Here is a 27,894-nt window from a genome sequence, read left to right as displayed (position 1 = left end):
CAAGGCTCCGTGTTCATCCACCTCGTCTTTATGGATTCTACTTCAAGCAGGATAGAAAACAAAGAATAACAGGACAAGTTTTACAACAACAGCATAATCCTTCTCCTGTTTTCAGTTATGAAGTTATTTTCTACTATTATTTAAAGATGTATGAAGCATTTTCTTTTTCAATAGCTACCAAGCAAAGACCCTGCTTAAATAGATTATTGTACAATAATATGCATTAGTATATAGAAGGCACCTAAATCATGAAAAAACAATTTGATGTGTTGAAGCTAACTGAAATTAATATATGAGGCATAATTTTATCCACATGTATTTGTATCATTATCCATATCAATCTCTTCTCTCTCTCTACCTACATAACTATCCACTTACCTGTGTATACCGACCTACCTACCTACCTACCTGTCAATGTATCTGGTGATCAAGGATATACTAACATATGTTAAGCACTTTTTATGTGCCTGATTTAATCCTCACAACAATCATATTTGATAGTATTAACCTGATGCCCCTACAGAAAAGACAATGAGTTAAATAGCTTGCTGAGGTCAATGAGTTTAAATAGTAAAGATGAGTTTAAGTGGTTATTGAGCACTTGAAATGTAGCTGGTCAAAACTGACATGTGCTGTAAATGTAAAGATATCAGATTTTCAAGATTTACTACAAAAAGAAAGAAAAATTCAAATCATTGTTTAAGTTGGTTACATATTGAAATGATAATGCTTCAGAGATACCGGCTTAAATAAAATATTACTAAAATCAATTTCATCTGCTTCTTTTTATCTTTTTAAATATGGCTACTGAAAAATGTTAAGTGACATTTGTGACTGGCATATACCTATTGGACAGTACAGATCTACATTCTTAAACACTACACTAATATTAGCGGTTATATCCAGTTGGAAGTGATCTAATAATTTATTTCTATGGTTATTAATTTTAAGAGCATTGACACTTTCACTCTGAGATAATCAGAGATCAATGGGCAGTTAATCACATCTGAGCACAACAGTGAAATATAACTATTAGTGAGAGAGTAAACAAACTAGCAGAACCTGAACACAGACTAGTATTGATTCTGGGAAAAAAAAACCTTTTCCTAACACACATATATATATAACCCAGGTGAGTGAATGGAGTAGGCCCATTTGACATATCCCAATATTGACTATGTATACCAGAAAGATATCACCTACAGAACTATTCTGGTTAGCTCACAGCACTTACTTATTAATTAACAGAAACTGAATTAGGTGCTAAGATTTAAAAATCCAGAGATTTTTTATAAAAAAGATTTTATATATAAAGATTTATAAGATCCCTAGTTTCAGATGACCTAGCTTGCTTGTAGGCAAGCATTCTCAAAGGCAAATACTAGACAGATCTAAGTAGCAGTTGCTACTTAGATGCTCTCTTTAGTTCACCACAGTCCATACCAACTGCTCTTATCTCTTATACCTGATCCATTTTACTTACTTATACTACCTGTCTGCTCCCAGTAGGGCATTTGAGTTTGTAATTCCTGATTTAAGTATTAGAAGTTGCAGTCCATCAAAAGGGCATACTTGGAAGAGATAGGTTCTCACTGGAAAATAGGCAGTTCACAGACTTACATCCTTGTCCACAGGGAATCTTTAATGAAACGTACATTAGGAGAACATAAATAATTTATTAAGACTTTGAGTCTTGACGTGCCTGGGTGGCTCACTCAGTTAAGCATCCAACTCTTGATTTCAACTCAGGTCATGATCTCGCATTTCGTGGCTCTGCGCTGTGTCAGGCTCTGTGCTGACAGTGTGGAGCCTGCTTGGGATTCTCTCTCCCTTTCTCTCTGCCCCTCCCCAGTTACCTTTCTCTCTCACTCTCTTTCAAAATAAATAAATAAACTTTTAAAAAATTAAAAAAAAAACTCTGATTCTTCCCACTAGTTTTCTTTAGTTTTTTTTTTTTTTAAATAAATGTTTATTTATTTTGAGAGTATGAGAGAGAGACAGAGAGAGAGAATGAGTAGGGTAGTGGCAGAGGGAGAAAGAGAGAGAGAATTTTTTTAATATAATTTATTGTCAAATTGGCTTACATACAACACCCAGTGTTCATCCCAACAGTGCCCTCCTCAATGTCCATCACCCATTTTTCCCTTTCCCCCACCCCCCATCATCCCTCAGTTTGTTCTCTGTATTTAAGAGTCTCTTATGGTTTGCCTCCCTCCCTCTCTGTTTGTAACTCTTCTTTTCCCCTTCCCTTCCCCCATGGTCTTCTTTCTCAAGATCCAAATATGAGTGAAAACATAGGACATCTTTCTCTGACAGACTTATTTCACTTAGCATAATACCCTCCAGTTCTATCCACATTGCTGCGAATGGCATGATTTCATTCTTTCTCATTGGCAAGTAGCATTCCCTTATATATAAACCACATCTTCTCTATCCATTCGTCAGCTGATGGATGCTTAGGCTCTTTCCATAATTTGGCTATTGTTTAAAGCACTGCTATAAACATTGGGGTACACGTTCCCTATGCACCAGCACTCCTGTATTGCTTGGGTAAACTCCTAGTAGTGCTGTTGCTGGGTCACAGGGTAGTGCTATTTTGAATTTTTTGAGGAACCTCCACACAAAGACAGAGAATCTTAAGCAGGCTCCATGCTCCACACAGAGCCTGACTTGGGGCTCCATCTCACAACACTGAAATCACGGCCTGAGCCGAAATCAAGAATAGGATGCTTAACTGACTAAGCCACCCAGGATTCCCTCTTTAGTTTCTTATATCTATTTTCAAGCTATACACTTCTGGAGAAAAAAAATTCTAAATTAGTGTTGTCGGAATGATGTACATTTTCCCAAAGATGAAATGTATAAAATTTCATTCTTATTTCATTAGTTATTTATTATCTACCAAGTATAAGACACTATACTAGTCAATTTAGAAAGGGCTAATAACTAAAATACAAAGTATATAGTAAAAATATTACAAGAAGATAAAGTATATAGAATTTAAGATAAAGTAGTAGTCAGCAAAGTGACTCCAAAGACTGGCTACCTCTTTTTGTAAATAAGTTTTACTGAAACACAGCAATGTCCATTATTAACCTATGTTCTATGGCCACATTTGCTCTGCGAAGGCAGAGTAGTTGTGACAGATACTGTAGAGCCCACAGAGCCCAAATCATTTCTCTTGGATATTTAAGGGAACTACAAACAAGTAACTGAAGCCATAGCCTTCATTTATAAGAATTATCAGCAATTTATACCTTTTTGGCCAAGAATTTTCATTAAAAAGTTTCAAAACACTGATTCCACATCTTACACACATTAAAGAAAATAACAAAGCCTAGAACCAAAACATGCTGCGTGTCAAGAGCTGGACAGCTCTATACAAACTGAAAACACTTCACTTCTTATAAAATAGGATACATAATAGTCTATTTAAAGATTTTGTTAGCTAAAGCGGAAATTCAAAAGGCCAAAAAGCCTCGTGTGCAATAAATCACTTGTTCGAACTGAAAAGAAGTTATTATTTTTTTCCAAAAGTCAGTAGAAACTCTAAAATACACTAGTGTCATTTTTTAAAGTAACCACATCCTACTTGTTCACTAAAGACATATAAAATTAGAGTATTTCCTAGTTGAAACTAAAATGTTAAAAAAAATTTTGTACGAAGTTCTTAGACTTAATAATTGCGCCTTAACAGTAGTTTAGAACTTGTCTACATTGTTTCAAATTTTCAATGTGGAAAGGATTGCATTTGCAAGATAAAAAAAAAATCTCAGCCCCCAAAGCTCTTTAAATTCACTTGAAAATGTTATCTATAAGACAAATTCTCTATGATATAGCTCTGTTTCATCTTAGAAACATATTAGCTTCAATGTTTGCATTGGTGTGTACTCTCTGTTTAAAAATAAAAATTTTAGAAGTCATCGTACCACAAAAAAGTAGTACTCAGTTGTACTATATGAAATTGCTGATATTTTATTTTTACCTTAAAAATTGGTAATCTTACATGATGCACTCTAGTACAAAATTTCCAGGGTAGGAGAAACTGAAGACTGGTCAGATATGAAAATGACAACTTTAAGCACTACGTGGGAAAATGTACTTCTATATCTAATATTTATTTCTCCATTTTAAATTCTCATACCTTCACATATTTGTCCAAAACAATGAAAATACAGACTGTTGTCAGCCTGGACAGATATGGGGAATTTATAGAAAAGTGGAAATAAAGTGTGTATAATCTATCTGGATAAGAAAGAGGAATTCCTTTTCAGATACGATGAATAGGAGATATATACTGGACATTCTGATAGGAATATTCACTGCACAATGAAGTATGCAAGTCTAGAGCTAAGGATAATTATTATTTTTATTTATTTTATTTACTATTATTATTATTATTATTATTTGTGAATAATCAGCAAATAGACAGTAAAGACCTGGAGAGTAGATAAGTCACCAAAGTGAGTACGTGGACTGAGAAAAGGAAAGGCCAAGAACAATAACATTTAGAAAACAGGATGAAAAAAAGAAAACTTATGGAGTTGACTATACATGGAAAGTATATGGTCAAAAGGAGGATATTGTCTATTTTTTTTCCTCTATAATGTTTCTTCAGGACGTTTCATTTAGGAGTAATTTTATGACCTGATAAACATGAATGAACCTTTTCTGTTTGTTTGGAAACACGTCACTGTTCCTAAAAAACTAACCTTTGGATCACTTCACCCCTATTTTCAAATGAAATCTATAAGCTAAGGAGATAGTTATTTGACACTGTGACTTGGAGTAAGCTACTTTAGCTCATTTGCCTCATCCTTTACCATTCAGGAAGCTGTCTGTAACCTCAAGTTCATTTGTCTGTGTGCTCTATACCTTCATTAGTCTGCATTGCTCTACAAGGCAAGGATAATGCCTTATCTAATACTGTGTCCCTTATACCTAGCACAGTCCTTGGAATATAGAAGATAATTAATAAATATGTATTGAGTGAATGACTAAACAAATTAGATAGAGCAGTAGTGATGGAAATAGAGATGAGCTGCCCACACAGCCCTTTAAGAAGATCTTGCTGCTGTAATCAACTTCTTCAAAGTCTAGGCTTCAGCAGAGAGGCCTACATCCAAAGACTAAAGTGAGAATATGAAGGCATGTCCATTTTTGCCTAATATGGGATTACTCTGATGGGCCATATATGCCCCAGAGCTCCCTAAAGGGTTGTTTGGACTCTTATTTCCTACAGTGGAAGGACAGAGAAACTGAGTAAAAGCCTAGGATTTAACAGAATGATCAAACTCTAGGGAAAGTAAAATCTCTAACCAAGACAAACCTATTAGAACAAGGTCAGGGCCTTGGCTGGGGAAAAAAAATGGGATCCTGACACTTGTCATAGGGACACCTGTATAGAGGTCCCTGAAGATTTTGAATCACCAGACTCCTTCGAACTCTATGAGCTTACAGAAGTGGCCTACTTCTTAATGCTAGTAGTCTCTCCTATAGAAAATGTGTACCCCAATTAGGCTTTGTCTATACATCCTCTTTTGGCCATTATGCCAATAACTAGGGGTAAGTCACAGTGTAATCCATCTGGAGCTTGCCATGTCTGATATAGGAGGAACAGACCATACGCAAAAAAATGAAAGATCCAGCCAATGTATACTGGTAGGAGCTGGGAGAGTATGTGGGAACCCAATTTTAGAGGTACTTAATCAAGGGAGCCATGACATAATATAAAAAAGCATAAATATAACAAAAAATAGGTATGAAAGAGTTTATTAGTTTGAGAGCACTCTTCAACGATATAGGATTTAATACCCTTGCACGTACCTCAAGAGATTGTGAAAAGTCCTGTAGTGGGTCTAAGCTTTGAGGTAAGCAGCTTTGCCACTTGGGCCATATGACTGGGCAGACCCTATGGTTTTAGAAACATTAGAGGTGGGAAAGGAAGCCATGTAGAGCTCACAGCAAGCTGTGATAGGAAGGACATAACAGGCTCCTTGGGTTTTGAGGCAAGGCCATGCCATTTGCAACAGAGAATTATTTGTGTTTTGAAAATCAAATTCTAGCGTGCTACTAGGCTGGGGTAGAGACTGATCACCTAACCATGGGACCAAATGACCATGCATCTGGATCTGTCTTAAGCTGTCGTATCAGACAGAAGATAAATGGTTCCAGTGCATTGTGGGATGGAACATGAGCACAACAGAGGTACAGATGAACTGAATGAAGAAGTGGCCTAGATCCCCAAACTCCTTTTCAGCAGACACCTTTGGCTATCTAGGAGAACCCTTATGTCCAGCTGCTTGAGAAGGAAAAAGTCCAAACTTGGTTTATGGATGGGTAATCTTAATGCTATGGAATGAATGCTTGTGTCCCCTCAAAATTCATATGTTAAAGCTCCATTGGGATGGTATTTGGAGGTAGGGCTCTTGGGAGGTAATTAGGTGATGATAGTGGAGCTCCTGGGATGGGATGAAAGTCCTTATAAGAAGAAGAGAACTAGCCCTTTTTCTCTATACCATGTGTGGACATACTGAAAAGACAGCCATCTGCAAACCAGGAAGAGGGCCTTTACCAATCACTGGATCTGGTCAGTGCCTTGATGTTGGACTTCCCAACCTCCAGAAGTGTGAGAAACACGTTTGTTGTTTAAGCCACCCAGACTGTGGTATTTCCTTATAGCAGTCTGAACTAAGATACTATGTAGTTGAGAACCAAAAACAGATAGAAGATGCACTATAGCTTCAGTTGAAAGTGTCTTAAAAGGCAATGACAGTGGAATATTTGTAATGAGCAGAATTTCTGGGAGTGCCCCAGACCATCCACCTTGTGGGAAGGAGAAGTGGCTTCAGGTTAGAATATATACAGACTAGTGGGTATTTGTGAGTGACCCAGCTGGTGGGTTAGGCACTTGAAAGGAAGGAGACTAACACTGGGAATAAGATTTGAGAATGAGGTGTTTAGATGGGCACATTAGACAAAACATTTGTATCAAATGTTAATGCTTACTAGAGAAGGTCAAACATGGAAGAATTACTGGAAGGATACAGAATGATTTGGAAAGTTGACATCAGCAAGTCTTGGTCATTAGTCATCACAGTGCTGGATAATGGGCATATGAATGAAATGGGCATGGTGGGAGAGATGGAAAGTGTATGCATGAGCCTGACATCATGGGTTCCCATTTAACAAGGCTAAATTAATTACTGCTGCCACTGAATAGTCGCACTGCAAACAACAAAGAACAACACTGTGTCTATGAAATGATGCCATTCTTTGAGGAGAACAATCAGCTACTTTGGGGGCAAGTTCACTTGGGAAAGGTCAACGATTTATTCTAACAGAAATGACATACTCTGGGAGTAGGTTGCTTTCCTACCCTCAGGCCTCAAGTAGCAGCGGTATCTGATATCTTACAAAATACCTGTCTTACAAGACCCCCGCCAAAATTGTGTCAGAGCACGACACCCACTTTATAGCAAAAAAGTTCTGACAGTGGGCCTATGTTCATGGGATTTAATAGTTATATCACATGACTACAAGAAGCTTCCAATCTGACAGAGCATTGGAATAGCCTGCTAAAGGAGCAGTTAAAGTACCAACTAGGAGGTGACACCTTTTAATGATAAAGCATCACTCAAAGGATGAAAAAGTATATACACTGAATCAAAGACAGTTATGTGGTACTGGGTCTCAAACAGGAAATATTCATTTGTCTTGGGACCAAGGGGTGAAAGCAGAATTAATCCTACTTACTACCACCCCCAACATCTCTGCCTGTACTTTCCATCCCACAAAATGTAAGCTCTGCTGGAATAGAGGTCCTAGTGCCCAAAGAGGACATATTTTTATCAGATGATACAGTAAAAGCTCCATTGAACTGCAAGGTTTGTCTGCCCCTTGAGCACTTCAAGTTCTCTGTATCTGAGCACCAGAAAGCAAGGAAAAGTCACCATTGTGATATCGTTAATTTACCCTGATCATCAGAAAGAGGGGGAAGATTGATATCATTTGTGGTCCTAATACTAGATGCAGTAGGGGCTATAATTTGTACCTCTCACTCCTTTTCTAAGTTTTCCTTCAGGAGGATAACCCAGCAGAATCCTAGAGGAGCATCTACCTGAAAGGATATGAAATCAATCCAAGTAACACAAGGAGTGCACTGTGGTGAACATCAATATGGGCCACCCAGATACTCCATCAAGGAAGAAGGTACTGCTCAAGCTGTCATCAGCTTCAGAGGGCCTTCTTGACCACACACCCGTCCCATGGTGGCCCTTATACTATGAGTTAGAGTACTTGAGTTAGAGTACAAAAGCCCAGCCATTCAGCCCAACATGATAGGTTATGAAAGATCCAGAGTTTTCTGTAGGGATGGCTGAAATTTAAGTAGGATCCCATCAATTTGACTTCTCCATCTATTCAGTCTTACATCCTCTTCCTCTTTCCTCAAGTGTTACTAATAAATACCCTGCAGCAAAATGTCATTGCAGCAGTCTGCTTGTGGAATATCCAACTTGTGCTCACAGGTTTCCCTAAATATAAGTCTCAATCCACTGAGGGCCATGGAATTACTGCAAAGTATCAGTGAGTCCACACATAGGCACTGAAAGTATGCTAAATACATGACTATTGTTGGTCTATAATACTGACCTTTATTCATGAAAAGATTAGAAATAACTAAGAGTATGTCTGAATCAGTAAAGGCAGATTTCCTTTTTAAATCTTTCCTTTGACAAGATATGTGTTAGTAGTGTAGCTATAAGGTACACACCTTAAGCCTACTTTTATTGTTTCATAATTTTTTTAACTTTAAGTTTTAGTTAGTTAACATACAGTGCAATTCTGGTTTCAAGAGTAGAATTCAATGATTCGTCACTTACATACAATACCCAGTGCTCATCACAACAAGCATCCTCCTTAATAACCATCACCCATCTAGCCCATCTTCCTTCCACTCATTTCCCTCCCACATGAGTGAAATTTTATGATGTCTGTCTTTTTCTGACTGACTTATTTCCCTTAGCATAATACACTTTAGCTCCATTCACATCATTGCAAATGGCAAGATTTCATTCTTTTTTGATGGTCAAGTAATATTCCATTGTACATATATGCCACATCTTCTTTACCCATTCATCGGTCAATGGACATTTGGGTTCTCACCATAGTTTGGCTATTGTTGATAATGCTGCTATAAACATCGAGGTGCATGTACCCCTTCAAATCTCTATTTTTATATTCTTTGGGTAATACCTAATAGTGCAACTGCTGAGTCATTAGGTACTTTTATTTTAAGTTTTTTGAGGAAACTCCATACTGTTCTCCAGAGTGGCTGTACCGGTTTGCATTCCACAACTGTGCAAGAGGGCTTCCCCTTTCTCTACATTCTTGCCAACACCTGTTGTTTCTTGTGCTGTTAATTTTAGCCATTCTGACAGGTGTGAGGTGATATTTCATCATGGTTTTGATTTGTATTTCCCTGATGATGAGTGATGAGTGATGTTGAGCCTACTTTTAATGCTTGGGTAATGACTGTTATCATCCTTACGATAAACTGAATGCTTAATGTTGTTTAAATAAAAGGGAGGAAATTGTTCTTTACATATATATGGTTTCTGGGGATTGGCTTGCAAGTCCAAAGAATAAGAAAACAGTATTTGGAATGTATCCCATATGCAACTGAGGGAGACACTCTGAGACAGTAACTAGAGTGAGATGTTCATCCCTTTCCTTTTGTGCTGAGTGATAAATCTTGTCTTGATAGATAGGGGATGAAAGTTTTCAAGCTCACCAAAAACTGAGGACACTTTGCCAGCAAAAAATTTATAGCTTATTATAATTTGTTTTCCAGAGTATTTGACTCGCTTTACAAAACATTCTTTAAGCTTCTTTAAGCATATTCTTTTTAAGTAAGGTACACTTATACCATATATATATATATATATATATATATATATATATATGGTACACATGCAGACATAATCACTACATCAATATCTAGTGCCCAAGAATTCAAATAAACCAAATGAATAAACCATATAGCACAGCACTTATGCTAAATCATACCTGTTACTGAATACAGGAGATAGATAGCTCTCAATTTTTTTTGGAATGATGTACAAGTAAATAAAAAAAAATGATTACTCATCTGTGTTATCTATTGTCTTTGAAGCTAAGACTGCATAATTAGCTTTATTAATTTAAATTTTCTGAAAAGTGAAGATAAACTATCTATAAACACTGGTGACTTACTAAAGAAAAGCCAATTATACAGAAAGCCTGTATTCATTAACACTTTAAAAAGTATAGACATGCCCTACAATAAATTCATTCATTCATATAGTCAACAAACATTATTTGAGAATATAATACATGCCAGACATTAATAAATAATGTGGAATATTTTATATAGTCAGTTAAATTTAGAATATAGACAAACATTTCATTATTTTAGAGGCTCCTGATTGGACAATAGTTTATTGTGACATCAGTTCCTCCATTTCAGACTCTTGGCATTTGGATATACAGGTTTTCTAAAATATATAACCCAATGGTCTTCTCAGTATTCAAACAGGGATTTCAGTCTCTGACATTTCCCTAACAACTACCTGATTCTTACTTCCTTGGATCATACATGGAGTCATGAAATAAAAGGTCAGAATGAAGTTCTGCCTCAGGATCGTCTGGCAATAATTAAAAGAACATGCCTGGAATGTCTCCTCAACAGATGCTTTTACTCACACTTATGTTATGAGAAGCTTGAGAATAGAAAGGCAAGTGATACTGTCCTCTCTGCACTAAACTGCCTGGCATCTGTTGTTTACATTATCCCACTCTTTCGAATGAGTCTCATGACAATAAATCAAAGGTGATAAAGTAAGTATCAACATAGGGCTAACACCTAATCTTGGCTGAACTTCTTAAATTATTAATTAAAGATATAAGTTGGATGAGAAATGAGAGAAATTCTCCTGCTATGACACTTGTGCTGCAAAACATTTGAACTGTAAGCTCTCCCTAAAACTCTAATAAACTAGCAAGATCATTCACAGAAAAGAGTATATGCTTATAATCACAGCACATTTTTCCCTACATATAAAGCATTGAATTAGTTCTGCATTCTTTCATGCAGATCTCATGTCTTGAGTTTTTTGTTTTTGTTTTTTGCATGGATTCTATATGAAAACAAAATTAAAGTTAGAAAATCTGTTGTCTGATGCCTCCCATCAAACCCTTCTTGCACCAAAATCTCTGTACCTAAAACTGAGGAAAATAACAGCATGGTATTTATAGATTACTAAAGATTTAAGTTCTAGTTTAGATATTCATTCATGAAGCAGGTCATGGACCAGTTTGGGTCTCATCTTCCCAATTCTAAAAAAACAGAGGATAGAGTAGATAATCCCTCTCATACATCCCAGTACTAAAATTCCATAATCTCTCTCAAAGCTTCCATCAATAAGATTCTATAAGGAAGATGAAAAGCACCCAGGCACTTAAAGATATTTGAAATCTTTTGAGCAGGTGATAAAGAGATCTATTTTTTTAAATATTTATTTATTTGTGTGTGTGTGTGTGTGTGAGAGAGAGAGAGAGAGAGAGCGAGCAAGGGAGGGGCAGAGAGAGAGGGAGACACAGAATCCAAAGCAGGCTGCAGGCTCTGAGCTGTCAGCACAGAGCCTGATTCAGGGCTCAAACTCTTGAACTTTGTGACACCATGACCTGAATCGAAATCGGACTCAACCGACTGAGTCACCCAGGTGCCCCGAGATCTTTTTTTTTTTTTTTTTTTTAATTGGAGTACTTTTATTTCATAGGGAGAAAGGTGTATCTGGCATTCTGGATTTTTCAGCATCACTAAAGAAACTATTTACTGACAACATTCTACAGAAGGCAGATTTTATGAACTCTCGTAGATCTTCTTGTTTTCTTTAAACTCATTATTACTTTAAAAAATGGATAAATTTGTATAAGCTCTTTGAGAGTAGACTATGTTCTGTTCGTCTTGAGGAGCATTTCTGCTAATCTCATTGCCTAGCACCTTACTTGGCACAGTGCAGTTGCTCAGTAAATATTTATAGAATGAATGAATGGCATAAACTGGATATTTGATTACTTTTTAAAATTCAATTAAAGCTAACATATAGTGTTATATTAGTTTCATGTGTACAATATGGTGATTCAATAATTCTATACATCACTCAGCGCTCATCATGACAAGTATACTCTTGATTCTCTTCACCTATTTCACCCATCTGCCCACCCATCTCCCCTCTGGTAAACATCAATTTGCCCTCTATAGTTAAAAGTCTGTTTTCTAGTTTCTCCCTTTTTGTTCTTTGTGTGTTTCTTATATTCCACATATGAGTGAAATCATATGGTATTTATCATTCTCTGATCTATTTCACTTAACATCGATGTTGCAAATGGCAAGATTTCATTCTTTTTTATGGCTGAATAATGTTTCATTGTATGTCTACACACACACATATATATATACCACCTCTTCTTTATCCATTTGTCTATTGATAGACATGTGGGAGGCTTCCATAACTTGGTTATTATAAATAATGCTGTAATAAACATAAAGTGTATATATCCTTTCAATTTAGTGTTTTTGTATTCTTTTTTTTTAACGTTTATTTATTTTTGAGACAGAGAGAGACAGAGCATGAAGGGGGGAGGGGCAGAGAGAGAAGGAGACACAGAATCGGAAGCAGGCTCCAGGCTCTGAGCCGTCAGCCCAGAGCCCGATGCGGGGCTCGAACTCACGGACCGTGAGATCATGACCTGAGCCGAAGTCGGATGCTTAACCGACAGCCACCCAGGCGCCCCAGTATTCTTTAGATAAATAACCAGTCATGTGATAACTGGATCATATGGTAATGCTATTTTTAACTTTTTTAGGAACCTCCAGTGGCTGCATCAGATTGCATTACTACCAACAGTGAAATAGGGTTCCTTTTTCTCCACATCCTCACCAACACTTGTTTTTTCTTGTGTTTTTAACTTTAGTTATTCTGACAGGTGTGAGGTGATATATTATTGTGGTTTTAATTTGAATTTCCTTGATTATGAATGATGTTGAGCGTTTTTTCATGTGTCTGTCCACCATATGTGTATTTTCTTTGGAGAAATATCTGTTCAGGTCTTCTGCCCATTTTTAAATTGGATTATTTGTTTTTTTGGTGTTGGGTTATATAAGTTCTTTATTTTCTGTACTAACACTTTACCAGATATGTCATTTGCAAATATATTCTCCCATTCTGTAGGTTGTCTTTTAATTTTGCTGATTATTTCTTTTGCCGTGCAGGTTTTTATTTTGATGTACTGTCAATAGTTCATTTTTGCTTTTGTTTCCCTTGCTTCAGGAGACATATCTAGAAAGATATTGCTATGGCCAATTTCAGAGAAATTACTGCCTATGCTTTCTTCCAGGATTTTTATGGTTTCAGGTCAGGTCTCACATTTAGGTCATCAATCCATTTTAAATTTATTTTTATATATAGTGCAAGAAAAGTTGTCCAGTTTCATTTTCTGCAAGTAGCTGTCCAATTTTTAATTGACCATAAAATGGTGGGTTTATTTCTGGACTCAATTCTGTTCCATTAACCTATATGTCTGTTTTTGTGCCAGTACCATACTGCTTTGATTACTACAGCTTTGTAGCATACTAGAAGTCTAGGATTGTGACACCTCCAGTTTTGTTCTTCTTTTCAGGGTTGCTTTGGCTATTTGAGGTCTTTTGTAGTTCTATACAAATTTTAGTCTTATTCATTCTAGTTCTGTGAAAAATGCTGTTGGTATTTTGATAGGGATTGCATTAAATCTGTAGGCTGCTTTGGGTAATACATACATTTTAATATTTGTCCTTCCAATCCATAAACATGGAATATTTTTCCACTTGTTTGTGTTGCCTTCAATTACTTTTATCAATGTTTTATAATTTTGACAGTACAAGTCTTCCAACTCATTGGTTAAAAACTTCTGGGGGCGCCTGGGTGGCTCAGTCGGTTAGGCGTCCGACTTCGGCTCAGGTCATAATGTCACAGCTCGTGAGTTCAAGCCCCGTGTCGGGCTCTGTGCTGACAGCTCAGAGCCTGGAGCCTGCTTCTCATCCTGTGTCTTCCTCTCTCTCTGCCCTCCCTCGCTTGTGCTATGTCTCTCTCTGTCTTTCAAAAATGAATAAATGTAAAAAAAAAAAAATTAAAAAAAAAACTTCTGTATTCCTAGGGATTTTATTATTTTTGGTGCAATTATAAATGAGATTGTTTTCTTAATTTCTCTTTCTTCTATATCATTACTAGTGCATAGAAGTGCAACAGATTTCTATACATTAAGTTTGTGTCCTGCAACTTTACTGAATTCCTTTGTCAGTTTTAGTAGTTTTTGGTGGAGTCTTTAGAGTTTTCTCTATGTAGCATTATATCATCTGTAGATAGTGAAAGTTTGACTTCTTCCTTAGTGATTTGGATACCTTTTATTTCTTTGTTATCTGATTGCTGTGGCTAGGACTTCCAAAACTATGTCAAATAAAAGTGGTGAAAGTGGACATCCTTGTCTTGTTCCTGACCTTAGAAAAAAGTTCTCAGTTTTTCCTCACTGAGTATGAGGTTTGCTGTGGGTTTTTCATATATGGCCTTTATTATGTTGAGGTATGTTCCCTTTAAACCTACTTCATTGAGGTTTTTTTTTTTTTCATGAATCGATGTTGTACTTTGTGAAATGTTTTTTTCTGCATCTATTGAAATAATCATATGGTTTCTATCCTTTCTCTTGAGATGATATATCGCAATAATTAATATGCAGATATTGAACCACCTTGCATCTCGGGAATAAATCCCACTTGATTGTGGTGATTTTTTCTTAAGTTCATTTACTTATTTTGAGAGAGAGAGAGAGAGAGAGAGAGAGAGGGGCAGAGAGAGGGAGAGACAGAATCCCAAGCAGGCTTCTCACTGTCAGCACAGAACCCAACACAGGGCTTGAATTCATGAACTGTGAGATAACACCCTGAGCCAAAACCAAAAGTAAGACACTCAACCAACTGAGCCACCCAGACGTCTCAATTGTGGTAATTTTTTAAATGATTGTGGTAATTTTTAATTTAATGTGGTAATTTTTGGATTTGATTTGCTAATATTTTCTGAGGATTTTTGCATCTATGTTCATCAGAGATATTGGCTTGTGATTCTCTCTCTCTCTTTTTTCTTTTTTTGTAGTGTCTTTATCTGGTTTTGGTATCAGGGTAATGCTGGTCTCATAGAATGAATTTGGAAGCTTTCCTTCTGTTTCTATTTTTTGGAAAAGTTTGAGAAGAACGGGCATTAACTCTTCTTTAAATGTTTGGTAGAATCTGCCTGCCAGGCCATTTGGTCCTGGACTTTTGTTTGGAGTTTTTGATTACTGATTCAATTTCATTGCTGGTAATCCATCTGTCCAAATTTACTATTTCTTCATGCTTCAGTTTTGGTAGGTTGTCCAATTTTGTTGGCTTATAATTTTCATAATATTCTGTTATAACGCTTTTCTGTGAGTCAGTTGTTATTTCTTCTCTTTAATTTCTGATTTTGTTTATTTGACTCCAATTTTCTTTTTTTTTTTTAAATAAGTCTAGCTAAAGGTTTATCAATTTTGTTGATCTTTTCAAAGAACAAGCTCCTGTTTTCATCGATCTATTCTATTGCTTTTTTAGTTTCTATATAATTTATTTCTGCTTTAATCTTTATTATTTCCTTCTTTGTACTGTTTTTGGATTTTGTTTGTTCTTTTTCTTCTAGCTACTTTAGGTTTAAGGTTAGTTGTTCATTTCAGATTTGTCTTGCTTATTTATGTAGGCCTCTATTGCTATAAACTTCCCTTTTGGAACACCTTCTGATGCATCTCAAAGATGTTAGACCATTCTCATTTTAATTTGTCTCCACATATTTTTTTAAAATTTCCTCTTGATAAGTTGAAGACAATCCAGCTCAGCCACAACAGTAAGGCATACATAGGAGACACCTCTGAAGTGCCAGGTAGGTTCTGGTGAACAAGGAACATTGCACTGCAGGGCACTACAGGATCTCTTCCTCATAAGGACACTACTTTCAAGAACAGGAAACATAGCTGGCTTTCCTAACACAGAAACAGACACAGAAAATTAGACAAAATGGGAAGACAGAGGAATATGTCCCAAATGAAAGAACAGGAGAAAATCACAGCAAGAGAGCTAAACAAAATAAGTAATAGGCCTGATAGAGAATTTAAAGTAATGGTCATAAAGATATTCATTGGACTTAAGAAAAGAGTAGAGGACCTCAGTGAGATCCTCAACAGACATAGAAAATATAAAAAAGAACCAACCAGACATTAACTCAATAACTGAAATTAAAAATATACTAGATGGAGGGGTGCCTGGGTGGCTCAGTCAGTTAAGCCTACGACTTCGGCTCAGGTCATGATCAAGTGGTTTGTGAGTTCGAGCCCCGCGGCGGGCTCTGTGCTGACAGCTCAGATCCTGGAGCCTGCTTCAGATTCTGTGTCTCCCTCTCTCTCTGCCCCTCCCCCACTCACACTCTGTCTCTCCCTCCTTCAAAAATAAATGAACATTAAAAAAATTAAAAAAAAATATACTAGATGGAATAAATAATAGACTAGAGGAATGGGACAGTGTAAGGGAAAGCAATCAAGCTGAATGTGAGGGAGAAACAAATAATAATAATAAAAAAAGAAAATAGACTTAGGAAACTCAGAAATACCATCAAGCATGATAACATTTGTATCATAGTGATCCCATGAGGAGAAGAGAGAGAAAAGGTAGGAGAAAATTTATTTGAAGAAATAATAGCTGAAAACTTCCTGAATCTAGGAAACAGCAATACAGATCCAGAAGGTACAGAGAGTCCCCAACAAAATCAACCCAAGGAGGTCCACACCAAGACACCATAATTAAAAGGGCCAAAAGTAGAGATAAAGAGAATTTTAGGAGCAGCAAAAAAAAAAAAAAAAAAAAAAAAGTTATATACATGGGAAATCCTATAAGGCTATCACCTGATTTTTCAGCAGAAATTTTGCAGGCCAGATGGAGCGGCATGATATAGACCTGTGGAGAGTCTGCTTTGCCTATCTTCAGGTCATTTTCTGGGTTATTTATATGATGTGGGCGTTGTGTAGTTGTACCCATGGGGCAACATGAACTTAGGATACTCCTACTCCACTGTCTTCCCCAGAAATCTTGGATGCTGTATTCTTAATTAAAATGTTAAAACTGTGGAAGTTCCCACAGTTTACTTATATATAAAAATGTGATGATCTTTACTTCCCTGTTTAAGTTATTAAAAATAAGGAAGGAAAGTGGAGAACAGAGAGGAAGAAAATGTCATCAAGATATGGCCTTCTCTCTTTTGGCAATGACAAATATTTTTGAACTTGTATGCCAACTGTTTGGATGATGGTTCTTTGCAAGCCCACTTGACTGATACATGTGACACTTCTGGGCTCAGGTGTAGGAGAACATCCTTAAGATACACTGCAGAAAAACCTGAAAATCTCTCCTGAAAGGTGAAGGTATCATTTACCAGAATGATATCATACTGGGTCACATTTGTCCTTCAATTCTTGCACTTTGATCTCCTCTTGCCTAAGTTATTCCTGCTAGTTTTGAATATCTACCCCACTTCACTTTGACCATTTTAAGTGATTGGCTTATTCTTGGCTCATTTTGTGTATGAACGTGTATGATGTATGCTCACTAATTCTCTAGAATTGACTTTTACCAAACTTGGTTTGGTTTTGTGACATTGTAGAATATATTGGGTAAATCAGTAATCTCACGAGTACATTACTGGTAGAAAACTCCCTTTAGGCAGAGAACAGATCCTTGAACATTTCCTGTGCTGATGATAAGCGTAATAGCATAGCATAACATGGTGCTGAAAATACTGAAGCTTAATGATACCTGTTTGAGAAGGTAAAGCAATTTCACAAAATCCCCATGTGAGTTCTTAGGTTCTTCATACTACTGAATTTCTCCAAAAATGTTAGCAAGGTGGCCTTGCCTACCACCATGCTGGTCATATCATCTTCCCCATTACTCAACTCAGGGCATGTAGAAATGTGGTAGGCCTGTATAAATATATATATGGATTCTTCTCACTGAGTAACATGAAGTTTTTATGCCAGAGCACTGGCACTCCTTTGGAGTCCTTAAAAATGTACAAATGCCAATCAAACTATATGTCAACATAGCCAAGGACAACATATAAACCCTTAATTCATATGGATATAAATATTCAGACTCCTTACTTAAAAAGTGAACAATGATGGGACAGTTCCACCAAAGAAAGTTAAATTCTAGAAGATTATCCAATAAGAGGACAAGACTGCAACTCAACTACCTCTTAGCTACCTGGGGTACCACATCTAGCCAAATAGGCTTACCGTTTGCTATTATTCAAGATACAAGCCCATTGGAAGTTTCTAAAGAAAAACCTTGCATATGATTTTGTATGATCCTTCTTTTGCTTTGGAGCCCAGCAATATACATAGGGGGGCAAAAAAAAAAAAAACCAAGAAGCAATTTTCTCATTCTTTAATGACTGGAATCTCAAGACCATCACCAACTGATCTGCTAACCATGGCACAGATGTTACACAGGTTGGCCTAATTATGTGGCAACCCGTTACATACTAAGCTAGATCTTGCATAGAGGGAGGGCAGGGTGCAGTTCCAATTTTAGGTGGTTCTGAATTTTAATAGTGAGGTGAATGAACCCATCTTCAGACTTCCTATAGACAGTTTGAAAGACTATCTGCAACTGTAAAATGTTCTCTAGAGGAATAGTAATGCTTTTTCATGACTTATTTGTGTTGATAAATCACCAGTTACTTGGAAGATATTATGGTATATGCCTCCAATACTGCCTCATGTGAACACTGTATCTGCACATCTGTGCAGAAAAGACTTGACATAGCAGGCCTGAGATTACAATCCTTGCAGTGGCCTGCTTACCAGGATTGCTATCCTTACAGAGGCCCTTTACTGGCATCTGGGACCTTGGATTTGGGGATGGTTCCCACCATTTCTGGAACCAATAAGAATGCTTCTTTTCAGAGTGCCTAAACTGTGCAAATAATTTAGTTTATGTTGAGTACGTGCTTTTCTTCCGGGAGTCTGGAATTTTGGTATATACTAGGCCAAGGGTACCTGTATGAGCAGCATTCAATGAAAACCTTGGGTATTGAGACTTTAATGAGCTTCCTTGGTAGAGAATATTTCACATACATTGTCACAACTCATGAGTTAGTCCTGTGTGAGTCTACTGAGAGAAGATTCTGGGAAGCTGCATTGGATTCTCCTAGACTTCACTCCACGCACTTTTTCCCTTTGCTGACTTTGCTCTGTATCCTTTCACTGTAATAAATCATAGTCAAGAGTATAATTATATGCTGAGTTTGATGAGTCCTTCTAAGAAATCATCGTATCTGGGAGTGGACTTGGGGACCTTCCAACACAATGTCTTAGAGTACCTGTGTTAATACTATTTCCATGAGAAACTTGAACAAAAAAGAGAAGCAGAATTTTCTTGTTATTCTTTTCTTTATGCAAGAGCAGCAGCAGCAACAGATACAACCATTGACTTTTTTTAAAATTTTTTTTAACGTTTATTTATTTTTGAGACAGAGAGAGATAGAGCATGAATGGGGGAGGGGCAGAGAGAGAGGGAGACACAGAATCGGAAGCAGGTTCCAGGCTCTGAGCCATCAGCCCAGAGCCCGATGCGGGGCTCGAACTCACAGACCGTGAGATCATGACCTGAGTTGAAGTCAGACGCCTAACCGACTGAGCCACCTAGGCGCCCCAACCACTGACTTTTTTAAGCATCATCTGTGCACAGGCTGTATCTGAAGAGTTCTTATTTTCTAATAAATATGTAAAGATAAATACATATATAAAAAGATAAACATGTAAACAATAAACATGTAATAAAGATATATATAATAAATGTATAAATATATATAAATGTGTATATATACACATATAAATGTAAACATTTAAATCAACACGTAAAAAGATATTTTCACTATAAGTTTTACAAATGAAGAAGACGAAATTCAGTTTAGAATTTAAATCTATATTACTTCAAAACTCATGCTGTTTCTAAAACATCATATCCATTCCTTCTCCTTCAAATGTAACAATTATTTAACTAACAGAACCACATTTTTATATGGTAGTTTATCTTCGCTTTTCAATATTCAAAATGAAATTTGAAATTCTTATTTTTCTCTATGTTATATGCATAGTGCCTGGCCAAAATAGTAAAATAGTGACCACAGAAAGAAAACCAGTTAGTGTGTATTTATGCTTGTCCCACAGAGAAAAAGGGATAATCTTGGGTTCTAAAACCTTAGGAATAAATGAGATATTAAATGTAAAATAGTGGAGCGCCTGAATGGCTCAGTTGTTTAAGTGTCTGACTTCAGCTCGGGTTATGATCTCACCATGTGTGGCCTCAAGCCCTGTGTCGGGTTCCATGCTTGGGATTCTCTTTCCCTCTCTCTCTTTGGCCCTCCCCTGCTCATGCTTGCTCTCTCTCTCTCAAAATAAATAAAATAATAATAAAAAATCAAATACTGTGAGGGAGATAGTATTGTTATCCCCCTTTAAAAAATGTAAAATAGTTAGTACCTGGCATCAACAAATGCTTTAATAACTATTAGTCCTTATTTCCTCATAGGTGAGGAACTGCTTTGGTGTTTGGACCAATTCCTTAACATCCTTGTACCTATTCCTATGTGACACTGAAGTGTTTTAGATTTGCCTACCATAAGTAGATGAGCACACAGAAGTTGGCAAATACATGTGGAACTGAGCTGACTCTAGTTGTCATTAGGTTGGCAAGCATTTCAATCCAAAACATATTTACTGAATTTCTGCCAAACACCAGGCATGTGCTAGATAATTAGGAAACCAAGATGAAGCCCCCTGCTTACAATCTAGAGCCCCAATACAGAGGAATAAATGCAAGTTAGTATAGTTGGCATGGAGAGAGGAAAAATTACCAGCAAAATTGCCTTATTCAAAATACACACACTCTTTCAGTTTTATCTAAGTTATATTAACTAGAAGCTTAATGGAAATAAAATAAATGACCATTGGACAGGTTTTCATGCTGGGCATGCCATATTTGTGTGTCTACTGACACCAATGGAAAAAAACACAACTGATTCTTTAACAATAAATAACCTCTGGCAATTCTACTACAGGAAACAAAATCATTGTTTTAGAGAGCTTACTTTGTTTTAAAATAAATGTAATTGATTGAACTTCAGTTGGCATGCCAGATTGATATCTCATTAAAAAGACAAAAATAGGAATAAGGAACAAGGGCAGTAAACAGAGAACGGTAGTGAATATGGTGGATCTTAACCCAACTATATCAGTAATCACTTTGAATGTCAATGTACCAATGAAGAGACAGAAGGTGTCAGAGTATACACAGTAAAAAAAACACAAGCCCACTATATTTTGTCAAGAAACCCACTTTAAATATAAAGTGGCATACAGATTAAAAGTAAATGGCCAAAGAAAAATCCACCATGCTAACAGTAATCAAAAGAAAGCCAGAGTTACCCATATTAATTTCAGACTGAACAGAATTCGAAGTAAAGAATGTAATAATTTTCTCTGAATTCCATGCAGTTATTCATTTCCTGTAACATCCTATATACGCAAAGATGCTCTTTGATTGTCTCATTCTATTAAGTGATAAAACTTTTTATCTTGCAAAAAAAAAAAAAAAAAGACATTAAGCTATAATGCTTTCTGAAATATAAAAACTCTATTAAAAATTTTTTTAATGTTTATTTTTGAGAGAGAGAGTACGAGCAGAGGAGGGGCAGAGAGAGAGGGAGACACAGAATCTGAAGCAGGGTCTAGGCTCTGAGTTGTCAGCACAGAGTTGAATGCGAGTCTCAAACTCACAAAACATGAGATCATGACCTGAGTTGAAATCGAACACTTAACCAACTGAGCCACCCAGACGCCCCTGAAATATACAAATTCAAATTCAGGATAACAACCACTAAGTTTTATCTCATATTTTTAAAAATAGAATTATTTAAGAGAACTTCATTTATATCAATAGTACATTATATAAAGTTTTTTTTGGAAACTCTTCATCATAGAAGCTTCCTGGAACTTGACAGGCATGCATGCTATGCCTGTCTAAGATACTTCTAGGCAAAATGAAATTCATAGTCATGCAATTTAAAAAATATGCTATAAGAACTTATTCCACTTTGTTTCCCTCAGGCCATTGATGTAAATTGATGTTTTCGAAATAGTCTATTCCTTTCTCATCACTTTTTGTAGGGTTAAATATCAATTGCTCGACATCTGTCTTGGTGATTATTTTTTTGCATTATACTCCAAAAGCAAAGGCAACAAAAGCAAAAATAAACAAATGGGACTACATTAAACTAAAAGCTTCCACACAACAAAGGAAATCATCAACAAAATTAAAAGACAACCTACTGAATGGGAAAAATATTTGAAAATTATCTATCTGATAAGGAGTTAATATCCAAAATATATAAAGAACTAATATAACTCAACAGCAAAAAAACCTGATTCAAATAGCCTGATTAAAAAAGACAAAGGATCTGAATAGACATTTTTGCAAGGAAGATATACAGATGGCCAACAGGTACATGAAAAGATACTCAACATCACTCATCATCAGGGAATGCAAATCAAAACCACATGGTATATCACCTTACACCTGTTAGAATGACTATTACCAAAAAGACAAGAAATAACAAGTATTGGTGAGGATGAAGAGAAAAGGTAATCCTAGTGCACTACTGATGGGAACATAATTTGGTGCAGCCACTATGGAAAATAGGAGGTTCCTCAAAAATTAAATTTTTGGTAGCTAACAATAAGCCATTCACTACTATTCTGTTTCTTCTGTTATAAATTTATTACTTTATGGGATTCTATGATCCTTAAGGGGGGTGGTAATCATATCTTTCTGTATTTCCACAATATGCTACAATACTAAGTGGTCAAAATACCTTATTTAATGAGAGATACAACATTAAAAATACAAAGATTGACAATTATTTAGTCTTTATGGGGTTTTCTGAAATTTTTGCTTGGCATTCTATGCTGACACTTCTGACAACTTTTTATCTTTTCAGAATCTTCATTTCTATTTGGGTTTTTATTTAATATCAGTATCTTCTACTAGACTGGAAAAGCAGTCTGGTTCCAGAGTCTTTACTTTTGCCACTTTATTATACTGACCTAAGGTATTTTGTTTTCATAGTCATAGTTGTATATGGTCCTCACTATTTCATTCAACCAGTATTTACAAAACACATAGCAAGTGAAAGATTCTTGTGCTAGATAATATAAAGGATTTAAATAGGAATATAAACATCCCCCAAGATGCTAATAATCAACCATTGATTGGCTCTGTCTCTCAAAAAGAGAGCCAAGGGATATATATTGATATCTAAGACACAAAAATTAAAGTGTTAAATGTGATAAAAGTCTATATTTTATAATACTTAACAGGATGGAAGTTTGTTTTCAACTGAGGGATTTAGGAAAATTCCCACATGTACCATTTGAGCTGGGCTTTTAAAGAACAGATTAAAAAAAGAAAAAAAAAAAACAGATAAGATTTGGATATAAAGAGATAGAAGGGTAGGACATTTCAAAATAGAACTAAGAATCATTTCAATCATTAATCTTTTTTAAGTTTATTTGTTAACTTTGAGAGAGAGAGAGAGAGAGAGAGAGAGAGAGAGAGAGAGAAAGTGAGCGCACAAGCAGGTAAGGGGCAGAGAGAAGGAGAGACAGAATCCCAAGCAGGCTCTGCACTAACAGCAATTCAGGACTTGAACTCATGAACCATGAGATCATGACCTGAGCAGATATAGAGTTGGATGCTTAACCAACTGAACTACCCAGGCACCCTGCAATCATTAATCTTTGAACAAGTATTTATTTAACACACATTATCTAGCAGGCACTGTATATGAGATATAGTCCATGTGTTCAGGGGGCTTTTACTTTATCTCCTAAATATCTTTCATAACTTGCCCTTTTGCCTCTGTCCTAGTTAAAGTACTTGACTATCACCTCTCCCTAACACTACTGCAATTACTTCTTTACTGGTGTCCCTTTATTTCCTTTTGTTTAAAATTTTTAATTTTTTTTTTATGTTTGAGAGAGAGCGAGAGTGAGAGTGAGAGAGAGAGAGAGAGAGAGAGAGAGAGAGTTAGAGTGCAAGCAGGGGAAGAACAGAGAGAGAGGGAGGCATAGAATCCGAAGCAGGCTCCAGGCTCCGAGCTGTCAGCACAGAGCCTGACATGGAGCTTGAACTCAGGAATAGCAAGTTCATGACCTGAGCTGAAGTTGGACGCTTAACTGACTGAGCCACTCTGGCTGCCCAACTTTTATTAATCTTACGGCTAGCATGACATTTCCAACTGGCTAATTTGATTCGTTTATAATATTACTATAAATTCAGCACATCCTTACTGCCTACAGGATAAAATGTGAACCATGCACAGGATAAAATATGGATGGCATATTTATAGGGCTCTTCATTATTTGATTAATCATTGTTTACCTGTTGAGACTCTTTCTTCACTCTCTTCCCTTCTCACAGTATGAAACTTACAGCAATTCAGTATATGCTAGATTCTCTCATGATTATCAACCTTTGTACAGGTCTGACCTGTTACCTGGAGTGCTGCCTGAGAGCCTGCTCTATTTCTAGGAAAACTCTGACATTATTCAATATCCTGCTCAAGCACTGATTCTGTTCCAGAGCCTTCTCCTGGTTCCCCCATATAGAATATAGTGCTCTTTTCTTGCAGATATATGATTATTGTATTATAACTGTTTTATACATGATTCCCCACTAATGAATCAAAAGTAAGAACCATTTTTTTTACCTTTTATCTGTAGCATCTGGTGGAATATTTAATAAATAATTGGTATACAATTAATATTTGTGAAATAGTGAGAGCCTCAAAAGCCAGTGGAGTAAGGTTGTAGAATAAATGATGAATGCAAGATATAATGTAAATGTAGAACTTACAAGGTTAGTCATTTACCAAAGGTAAGTGTGAAGGAAAAGAGGGCATACAAACAAAATGCTGAGCTTTGAATGCTGGGTAACTGCAGGGTAGTGGTGCTGATTATGGAAAATGCTGAAAGAAGTAAGAGTCAACCAAGATAGGAAGCTCCTGAATGCACATCCCCCCACAGACACACCAAATGTATAGCTATACATATGGAGAAATTCCCTGCTCAAGAGATCCAGAAATTAGCTGAATGACTTCTACATATGTGGCAAATGAAAAAAATGCCTACAGCAAAACAGGTTGGAAAGGCTAAGACATACTCTTACCACAAACTCCACTCCTGGCATAGCACTATACAAACAGCGGGGTACTCCCAATCTCCCAGTTTCTTCCTAAAGAGAAAAGGGTTTAAACCCCATATCTGGCACCCCAGTTTTTAAGAGTCCCACCAGAGGGATGGGCTCCTCAAAACCTAGTTCTGGGAGTCAACAGGGCTTATTCCACAAGACCCATTAGACTATAGTAAATGAGAAAGCAATTCTTAATGAATAAATGAACACTTGCTATGGCTACTCTCCCAGATCTCAGTGTAGAAAGAGCAGGCAATATCATCTATCTCTCAGTCTTTCCCTGAATGAGACTTACTGCATACTTTAAAGCTGCTACCTGAGGGCCAAGTTCCTAATCTAGCAGGAATCTAAGGGCTGGCTGTGGTATTCCTCAGAGATCAGGAAAGCTGCTGGATACCTCCCCTGCCTTCTCCCTCCAGTATGCTCCAGGTCACTAGTTTGTATATGTACTATACTCCAGTTTCTACAGCTGCTACCCAAGGGATGGGTCTCTTGGCTGGATTGTATGGCTTGGATAGCCAATACCGCTCACACTCACAAGTCCCATGGGACTGCAGCAAGCAAAGATGCAGTTCTTAACCAGCTATCCATCCAAGGCTCAGTCTGTTAGGAGCAGCCAAAAGCAATGTCCATATTTCATTCTTTCCCTGGAAGGGATTTATTTGCATATTTCAAAAGCTGCCACCTGAGTGTCAGGCTTCTAATTTAACAGGCATTTAAGGGCTGGCTGCAATCCTTCCCCAGAGACTGGGAAAGCCAACAGATACCTCTCCCACATTCTCCCTCCTGCCCACTACAATAATAAAACCAAATTGCCAGTATCTCTCTGGAAGGCATCTGGCACCCCAGCTTTTGAAGCTTTTGCCCAAGGGACAGGTCTGCAGATTGCCTTAACAGTCAACAGAGCTTGCATTTACAAGTTCCACAGGACTGGAGTAAACAAAGATATAGTTCTTAGCAAGTATAGGAGCATTCTCCTATGGCAGTATACCCAGGCCATCACAACGGAACAGGCAAGAATGACATCTCCCAGTTTCTCCCTGGAAGGGGCTTAACTATGTACTTAGTTCTACCCAAGGTCCAGCTTTGAATCAGCCTGCATATAGGTGCTGACTATGATCTTTCCCTGTGGAACACTGACAGGTATCAGCATACCCTCAACTATTGGGAGCCACTAAGGAAAAAGAAAGAGGCTTGGACACTCACAAATTTGAGAGACATCTAGGTGCTCAGATCAGGTGTGGCTCATCTCTTAGAGGAGATCATTCTCTCAAGACTGGGAAAGGTGGTGGTTTTATCTAATGTACAAAAACCAATGCAGAGAGTCAAGTAAAATGAAAAAAAAAAAAACAAAAACCCAGAGGATTGTGTTCCAAATAAAAGAACAAGATAAATCTCCAGAAAGGTCTTAATGAAATAGAAGTAAATGATTTACCTTACAGAGAGTTCAAAATAATGGCCATAAAGATGTTCAATGAGGACAGAACAATGTATGAACAAAGTCAATTTCAACAAAGATAGAAAATATTAAAAAGTACCAAGTAGAAAAAATCATAGAACTGGAGAATACAATGACTGAATTGAAAAATTCATTAAATTCATTAGAGGGACTCAACAACAGACTAGATCATGTGGAAGAAAAAAATAAGTGAATTCAAAGGTCCATTCAGAGGAACAAAAAGAAAAAGAATAAAAAAGGGTGAAGATGTACTAAGAGACTTATGGGACATTACCAAAGGAACCAAGAGAGCCTCAGAAAGATAAGAAAGAGGTAGAAAGCTTATTCAAAAAAATAATATCTGGAAATTTTCCTAACCTGGAGAAATAAACAGACATCTAGATCCAGGAAGCCTAGAGAGTTACAAATATGATTAATCTAAAGAGAACACAGCAAGATATTTATAGTTAAATTATCAAAAGTTAAAGACAAGGAGAGAATCTTAAAAGTAGCAAGAAAAAATTCAACTTGTACATACAAGGGAACCTCAATAACAGTATGAGAAGATTTTTTCAGCAAAAACTTTGTAGGCCAGAAGGGAGTGGGGTGATATATGCAAAGTGGTAAAAGAAGAAATTGCCAACAAAGAATACTCTACCTGGTAAAGTTTTCCTTCAGAATTGAAGAACAGATAAAGTTTTCCAGACAAGTAAAAGCTAAAGAAGTTCTTCACAACTAGACTAAATTTACACAAAATATTAAAGGAAGTTCTTCAAGCTGATATGAAAGGATGATATTTAGTAACTGGAAAACATCTTAAAAAGTATAAATCTCACTGGTTAAGGTAAATATATAGTTAAATTCAAAATAGTTTAAGGTTTTGGTGGTGAATAAATTACTTATAACTCTAGCATGAAAATTTAAAAATTATTAAATATAATTATGGCTACAATAATTTGCTAATGGCTACACAATGTAAAAGGAAACAAATTATGACATCAAAAACAGAAAATGG

General features: G+C 36.5%; 1 protein-coding gene across 3 annotated transcripts in view; it reads right to left on the bottom strand.

Moving 5' to 3' along the window:
* COL24A1 (collagen type XXIV alpha 1 chain) overlaps positions 1-27,894 on the bottom strand; it is a 409,345-nt gene that overhangs the window by 168,732 nt on the left and 212,719 nt on the right. The gene's annotated exons all lie outside the window — the stretch shown is intronic.

Source organism: Panthera onca, chromosome C1, assembly GCF_046562875.1.
Source record: "Panthera onca isolate mPanOnc1 chromosome C1, mPanOnc1 haplotype 2, whole genome shotgun sequence".
Taxonomy (NCBI): Eukaryota; Metazoa; Chordata; class Mammalia; order Carnivora; family Felidae; genus Panthera; species Panthera onca.
The sequence above is the reverse complement of the archived record's forward strand: the minus strand, read 5'-3'. Positions and strand labels throughout refer to the sequence as shown.